General features: G+C 42.4%; 1 pseudogene; it reads right to left on the minus strand.

Moving 5' to 3' along the window:
- Window positions 1–421: 421 nt before the first annotated feature.
- LOC118857626 lies at window positions 422–6,768 on the minus strand (annotated as a pseudogene).
- Between the last annotated feature and the right edge of the window lie 476 nt (window positions 6,769–7,244).

The following is a 7,244-nucleotide window of genomic DNA, read 5'->3' on the forward strand; positions in this document are numbered from 1 at the left end:
CTTCACATCTCATCCAGTCCTCCACCAGGAAACCAGGGCCCATCCGGGCACCTTTCCTGATCTGCCCTATAGCAGGACATGTGATTCCAGAGCTAGTCCTTTACCTTTTCAGTGCCAGATTCAATTTTCTAAGGGTATATCTACTGAGCAGTCTGCATCATCAGAAGGAGTTTGCACAAGAAGTTGCCTAAATGGATGAAATCACAGGTCAAAAACACAAACAAAAGCCTCTCAAATGATACAGGGTCTTTTTCCTCTGTAACACATAATGCTAACCAAAGACATTCTGAAGCAAATAGTTCAATACTAATTTAGATAATTATTAATTTTTTTGGGGGGGGCGGTGAACTTAATTTTTTTTGGCATGAGATAAAGTGCCACAGGATTGGTGGGGCCTGGGCTCTCCAGCCTCTTCCTTCCTTCACATTCCTTCACGTGTTTGCTTCTTCAGCTTCTGTGCCTCCTGGGAAACCTTAATACAAAACGCCTTTTTAGGCACCCACCGCCGTCTGCGGCCGGTAATACAGACGGGGACACGTGTCCTTGATGGCCAGCTCTTGACATGCCTCCTCAAACACCTCGAAGTTGGTCCGCCGAAGGTTTTTGGGTGGCTTCTTTCTCCGGTCATTGGTCATAAGCAGTAACCGCTGGGGGAGCCTCGTCCTTGCGACGCTTCCACGTGTGCCCTTTGCAGTCTCGGAGCCTGACGGTCCATTGTATAACTTCAGCTTCCGTGGAGGCGCCGTCTTCTGGGTTACAGCGAGCCGGTTCAGCAACTGCTCTGTCTTTACCTCCATTCTCTCTTTCTGGCCGGCCATTTCCAGAGGCGAGAGTCTCTTCACGACATCATCGAGCCCTTCCGTTCCTGATACCCATGCAGCGGCGTGGAGGAGTGCAGGTCATCCACCTGGCAGGGCTGGGTTACTGGCTCTGACTGACAGGAGGAAGAGGGGGAGGGGGAGGAAGAGGAGGAGGAGGCCATTTCTGGGAGGTCGCAGGGTGCACAGAGGCCCCCTCCAAGAAAGTAATCCCATATGACAAAAAAAGGAAAAAAAAACTTATTAAAAGAAGAAAGGAAAAGGAGGGAGAAGAGAAAAAAATTCAACAAAGCCGACCCATACATTAAAAAAAAAAGGATGAAAATAAATACAAGATTCCACAACCCTAGGCTTCCTACCTCTGCAAAGAAGGTGGGTGAGGTATCTTCTCATATTTTTTCTTTATGGTCATGCCTGTTCTTTGTAATTTTGCAACACTCACTTTTGATTTTTTTTTGGTGGATATTTCCATTTACCTTGTCCTAAGCATTATACATATTGTTTTCTTGATCCTGCTTACTTTATTCTGCATCATGAATTCATGCAATTCTTTTCATGCTTCTCTATGTTCATTATATTTTAGAACACGGTAATGTTCCATTACATTCCTATATCACAATTTGTTTAACCATGTCCAAATCACTGGATGTTTAAATGACTATTATCATTTGTATTTAAAAACATCTGGACAGAAATCATCACCTTCAATTTACCAAATCAGAACAATTAATGCAATTTATGGAAGCTATAGAAGATCTTAGTTCAGCCCCCCCTTAGTTATTCCCCCTCCCGCCCATACATGCACATTCAAGGCACTGTGTTAAGTTTTCAATAAACATTTAAAGTTAATTTTATTACTATTTATAATCTCAATCAACTATAGGCAGAGACGTAAAATATTAATACATGGCCTCTCAAGAAATTTCCCAAAATTATGTTAAATAAACATGACCATACATACTAGCAGAAGGAGATCTGGGACGGGGGAGCAGGCAAGGTAAGAAATGAATGACCTATGGTAAAGGATGCAGGGAGCACAGTAAATGATGATTTTTAAGATTGCTTTTTCATTTTTGATCACTAAAAGTTCTCGTTGCTAAGGCATCTAAGTGTTAATTCTTATATATTGTCTTATGTTATAGAGAAAGCATAAAGCCTTCACATTATGTTTCAGGGTGTCATGCCATTCCCAAGAATGGATCAACATATGCAGACTACAGGTGTTTCAGAAATAACAGAAGACTTCCAGCCAATGTGGCAGTACCAAATGTGAAAGTATTACGCATTGTGGGTGAGTTTGATGGATAGTTCACATAACACTTTTGGCGGTGCAGTAGAAGTTACAGGCAACATTGGCCTATGTGATGCCTCCCTTAAGCCCTTAGGAAGAGTGTGTTACTTTACTAGTAACCAATGGATCATGTAATATATAATTTGGCCACCAGGTGAAGCTATTCTCAAACCACCAGCCAAGTTGTTTCATCATAGTCATAGGGTCATAGATTTAGAGCTCAAGGGACCTCAGAGACCATCTAGTCCAAACCTTTCATTTTACAAATGAGGAAACAGGAGGTTAAATGGCTTGCTCGTGGCTACATAGTTTATGTCAGAGTTGGGATTTGAATCCATGTTTTCCTAACTTTGGCTCTAGCACTCTACCTAGTAGCCATGCTGCTTCCCCAGTCTAACTAGTGCATGTGTATTGGGCTCTTTTTCTGGTGACCACATACGAACCTTTCCAAAGGCTACACATTGTTCCCTCTCCTCACCAGAGGGTGCTCAGGTTGAAAACTCTTAAAACTATTCCACCATTCTCAGTTCCATGCAGTTTTTCATGCCTCCATGGACACTGACCCTATATTTAATAAGAGTGTAAAATTAACTAATAAAGAAGCATTTTATTCTCCACATATCCAATCAATTGCCAAATCTTATCATTTCTACCTCTGTCCTATCTAAACTCTTTTCTTAGTTCACAGAAATCACTATCTTAGTTCAGGCCCATTCGGTCTCTTGGCTGGACTATTGCAACAGCTTTCTGATTGGTCTCCCTATCTCAAGTCTCTCCCTACTCCAATCCATCCTTCATACAATTTTTTGGAGGTTAAGTCAAGTCAACAAGCACCTCCTATGTGCCAAGCACTGTGCTAAGCACTGGAGAGACAAAGAATGGTAAAAGACCTCAAGGACCATATTGTCAAATTGGGGGAAGATGACATACGAATAATTACATAAAACAAGATATGCACAAGCTAAATTAGAGAAAATCAATAGAGAAAATGCATTAGGATTATGGCGGGTCTTCTTACAGAGGGTGGGATTTTAGCTGATATATGAAAGAAGCCAGGGAATTTAGGAAATAGAGATGAGGAAGGAAAGAGTTCCAGGTAAAGAATGAATATGCCCTGAACCTGGAGATGGAGTAGTTCAGGGGACTGCAAGAAGGCCAGTGTCAATGAATTGCAGACTACATAGTAGCTGGGGTTGGGATGGGCTAAAAGGAGTAAGATGACTGGAAAGGTAGAAAGGACTCAGGTTCTGGAAGGCTTTAAAAGCCAAAGAGGTGATTTTAAATCTGATTCTAGAGGTAATAGGGAATCACTGGAGTTGATTTAGTGGTTGGGCTGGGGGGATAGAACATGGCCAGACCTGTACTTTAAAAAGATCAATTTGACAGCTGAGTGGAGGACAGACTGGAGTAGGGAGAGACTGATTTGAGGCAGGGAGATCAACTAGCAAGCTGCTACAATAGTTCAAGTATAAGGAAATGAGGACTTGAAAAAGGGGCATACGTGAGAGACATGAAGGTAGGAACAACAGGGCTTGACAACTGACTGGACTGGAGAGTGAGAGTAAGGATTCAATGACAACTAGATTGTGAGTGTGGTTGACTGGGAGGCTCCACAGTGATAGGGAAGTTAGGAAGAGAAGGTTTATCGGGAAGAGTCATGGGTTCAACTTTGAGATTCCAGATGAGTTTGAAATGTCCAGATGAGAAACTGCAGGTCTGGAAAGAGGTTAGGGCTACACATAAATCAGAGAAGCATCTGTATAGAGATGATAGTTGAAACCATGGGAGGTGATGAGATCACCAAGTGAAATAGTATAGAAGAAGAAGAGAAGGAGGCCTAGATCAGCCTTGGAGGACACCCAGGGCTAACAGGCATGATCTGTATGAAGATCCAGCAAAAGAGATTGAGAAGAAATGGTCAGACAGGAGGAGAACCAGTGGAAAGTATCGTCATGAAAACCTAGAGAAAAGAGGTCTTGAAAAGATGATGATTGACAGTGTCAAAGGCAAAGAGGTCAAAAAGGATGAGCATTGAGAAAAGACCATTAGATTTGGTGATTAAGAAGTCACTGGTAACTTTGGGGAGGAAAGTTTCAGTTGAGTGTTGAGGTCAGATGTCAGACTTGCAAAGTTAAGAAGAGAGTGAAAGGAAAGGAATGTGAAGTATTGATTGTGATGACTTTTGCTAGGAGTTTAGCCAGAAAAGGGAGGAGAAATATAGGATGATAGGTAGCAGGGATGGATGCATCAAGTGAGGTTTTTTTTTTTTTTGAAGGTGGGGAGACATGGTGTGGTTATAAGCAGTATGAGGAGCAGCCAGTAGACAAGGAGAGATTGAAGCTAAGTGAGACAGAATGACAAAGGGGAAATGACTGGGAAAAGATGGGATAAAATCGGATCACTTGTACATATAGAGGGGTTAGTAGTGGCAAGAAGAAGGGCCGCCTCAATGTGAAAGAGGGCTGAAGGAGGACAGAGTGGCAGAAGACATCTTAATGATGTGAGGTGAAGAAAAGGGGAAAAGAGAGAGCTCATAGTAAATGACCTCAAATTTTCCATCGAAGTATATGATATAAGGCTCTCAGCTGAGGTGGTGGGGGGCAGGGAAGCCATGGGAAGTTTGAAGAGAGGTGAAAAGATTTGGAAGGGCCACTATGGTGAGTGGGATAGTGAGTCAATTAGGGAAGTGTGAAAGGATTTCCTTTCCATTGCTGTGATTATGTAGTAGACTCATTCAGGACAGTTTCATGATTTTCTCCAGTTTCATTCCATGTGTATAAGAACAATACCCTAAATCCCCCCACCCCACCCCCTGTGTCAGTTAGGCTAATTTTTCCTTAAAAGGTATTGAGACTTCCTTCCTAGACTTGTTTGGCTCAGGGGACTAAGGGCTCAGACTTCCTCATCTCCTGAGTACATTAATGTACTTTCAGATGCTTGGCTTGTGGGAACTTGCCTCAGGTGAGTCAACTCCAAGGGTTTTTTCAGTATCTGTCCTTGCTAAATTATCCTCCTGCTATAGCTAAATAGATCTCCTTTTGTTACCTGTTGAACGACCTATGAGTTTCTCATTTTGTTCTAATATTGAAACTAAATTACTGCTTAATAAAGTCTATATGTAATCTACCTTCCTGGCCTTCTCACATGTAACTCCCTTCTACTCAGTCTACAGACAAGCTATACTGGTCTACTTGCTGTTCCTCCCCCTGAGGACACCATCTCCTATTTCTATACCTTTGTGCTAGCTGTTGCCCAGGCCTAGAATGATCTCTTTCCTCACTTCCACCTCTTGACATCCCTGGCTTCTTTCATGATTCAGCTCAAAGACCATCTATAAGAGACCTTCCTGGTCCTCTCCCTCCACCCCACCTCATTTCCATCTAAGGTTTACTTTCTTCTATTTGGTATGGATCTTCTATGTGCCTATTTAGTTATAGGCTGTCTTCCCCAGTATGGCATAGTGGATAGAGAGCCCTCCTTAGAGCTAAAAAGTCCTCTAGTGTATAATGACTGTGTGACCCTGGGCAGGATTTTTTAACCTCAAAGTTTTCTAGGCCAGTTGGGACAAACTCAAATAGAAAAGGGAGTGAGAAGAAGCAGCACTAAACAATAATAAGGATCCTTAAAGGGCTGCATATTGAATTAGAAAACCACAAGTTAGCATTGTTTTTTATTATATTTTTCTTTTGTTACATATTTCCCAATTATTTTTTCATCTGGTGTAGGGAAGGTTGCAGTCCCATTGCCTGGGAGAAGCATGTTTGACAACTTCTGCTTGAGATAACTCTCTAAGACTCTTAAGGTGCAGAGAAGATTGCATTTATACCTTATTAAAAAGTTTCTTTACCTAGAGTTCCCTCTACCAAAGAAATTATAGGTCTAGAATAGGGGTGTGGAACCTTTGGCCTTGAGGCCACATGTGGTCTTCTAGCTCCCTGAGTGTCACTTTTTGGCAGAGTCCGAGTTTATAGAACTTTTATTAAGGAGATTTGTTCTGTGAAGTTTGGAATCAGTCAGGGTGCCACACTCGAAGTCCTAGAGGGCCACGTGTGACCTCGAGGGCTCAGGTTCCCCACCCCTGTTCTAGAACCTATTCCTAATTTTCCCTCATTAATATATGTGTCCTGAGGGGAGGGACTGTTTTGTGTTTTTGCCTTTCTTTATATCCCCTGGGTTTAGCTCAGTACCTGGTGTATGATAATGCCTTGTCATGAAAAGGCCAAATTGCAATTGTCCCTGACCTTGAGAACCTTACCTTATATCAAGAAACAGAGTGGGTAATGAAATACCACTACTAATTTTAGAACACTGTAGAAAGATCTCTATGGCTTGCCCCTGACCCACATCTGGGAAATTTCCTAGCTTCAGATCAGCTGACCACATTTATAAGATTCACATTGTCAGTGTTTGGTAGCCATTGATTTTAATGTACATGGAAAAAAAATCAAAAAGAAAAACACAGATGCTTCTTTCTTCAATATTCCTGCCTCCTTCAGGTCATGAGAACTGTATAAGGAAAGAAAGGTATGTAGGTGTCTCAAACCCCAATTCCAGATGGACCTAGAGCAACCTGGAAAGAAAGGTCGTTTTTTAGGTTCTCCACTCACCATTCCTCTGCTTTCCACTATGGTGGACTCTAGCATTCTCCTTTGTAGCCATGCTCCCTTCAGCCTCGATTTGGCAGCTTCCATCTCAGGGGCAGATCTGGGTCTCAGCTGTCTCACATACCACTCCTGATTACCATAGTTAGAGGCTTGGCCATATTGCCAAAAAAATGAAATCTGATTCCCAAAGCCAGCTGCTGCTCAGATGTATGGTGGGCCAAACATCTCTCTTTCTGTCTTTATCTCCCTCTCTCTGACTCTGTCTCTGTTTGTCTGTCTGTCTGTCTCTCTGACCAAAAATCCTTCTCCTAAGGGCTGAGGAAGAAGAAATAGGAGTCCTTGGGCTTTTTATGTGTAAATGAAGTTCCCTCTACTCCCTGTCTCACTAATCGATTACTCTGCTCGGAAGTCCCAGGGCCCCTCTCTGTACTTTGCAAAGATAAAAACCTAATTGGAGAAACACCTGCTACACAAGCATAGTCTTTCCCAAGGAGAGAGTGAACACTGACGGAGCACATAGGAAATTGGGGC

The sequence above is a fragment of the Trichosurus vulpecula genome, chromosome 7 (assembly GCF_011100635.1).
Source record: "Trichosurus vulpecula isolate mTriVul1 chromosome 7, mTriVul1.pri, whole genome shotgun sequence".
Classification (NCBI taxonomy): Eukaryota; Metazoa; Chordata; class Mammalia; order Diprotodontia; family Phalangeridae; genus Trichosurus; species Trichosurus vulpecula.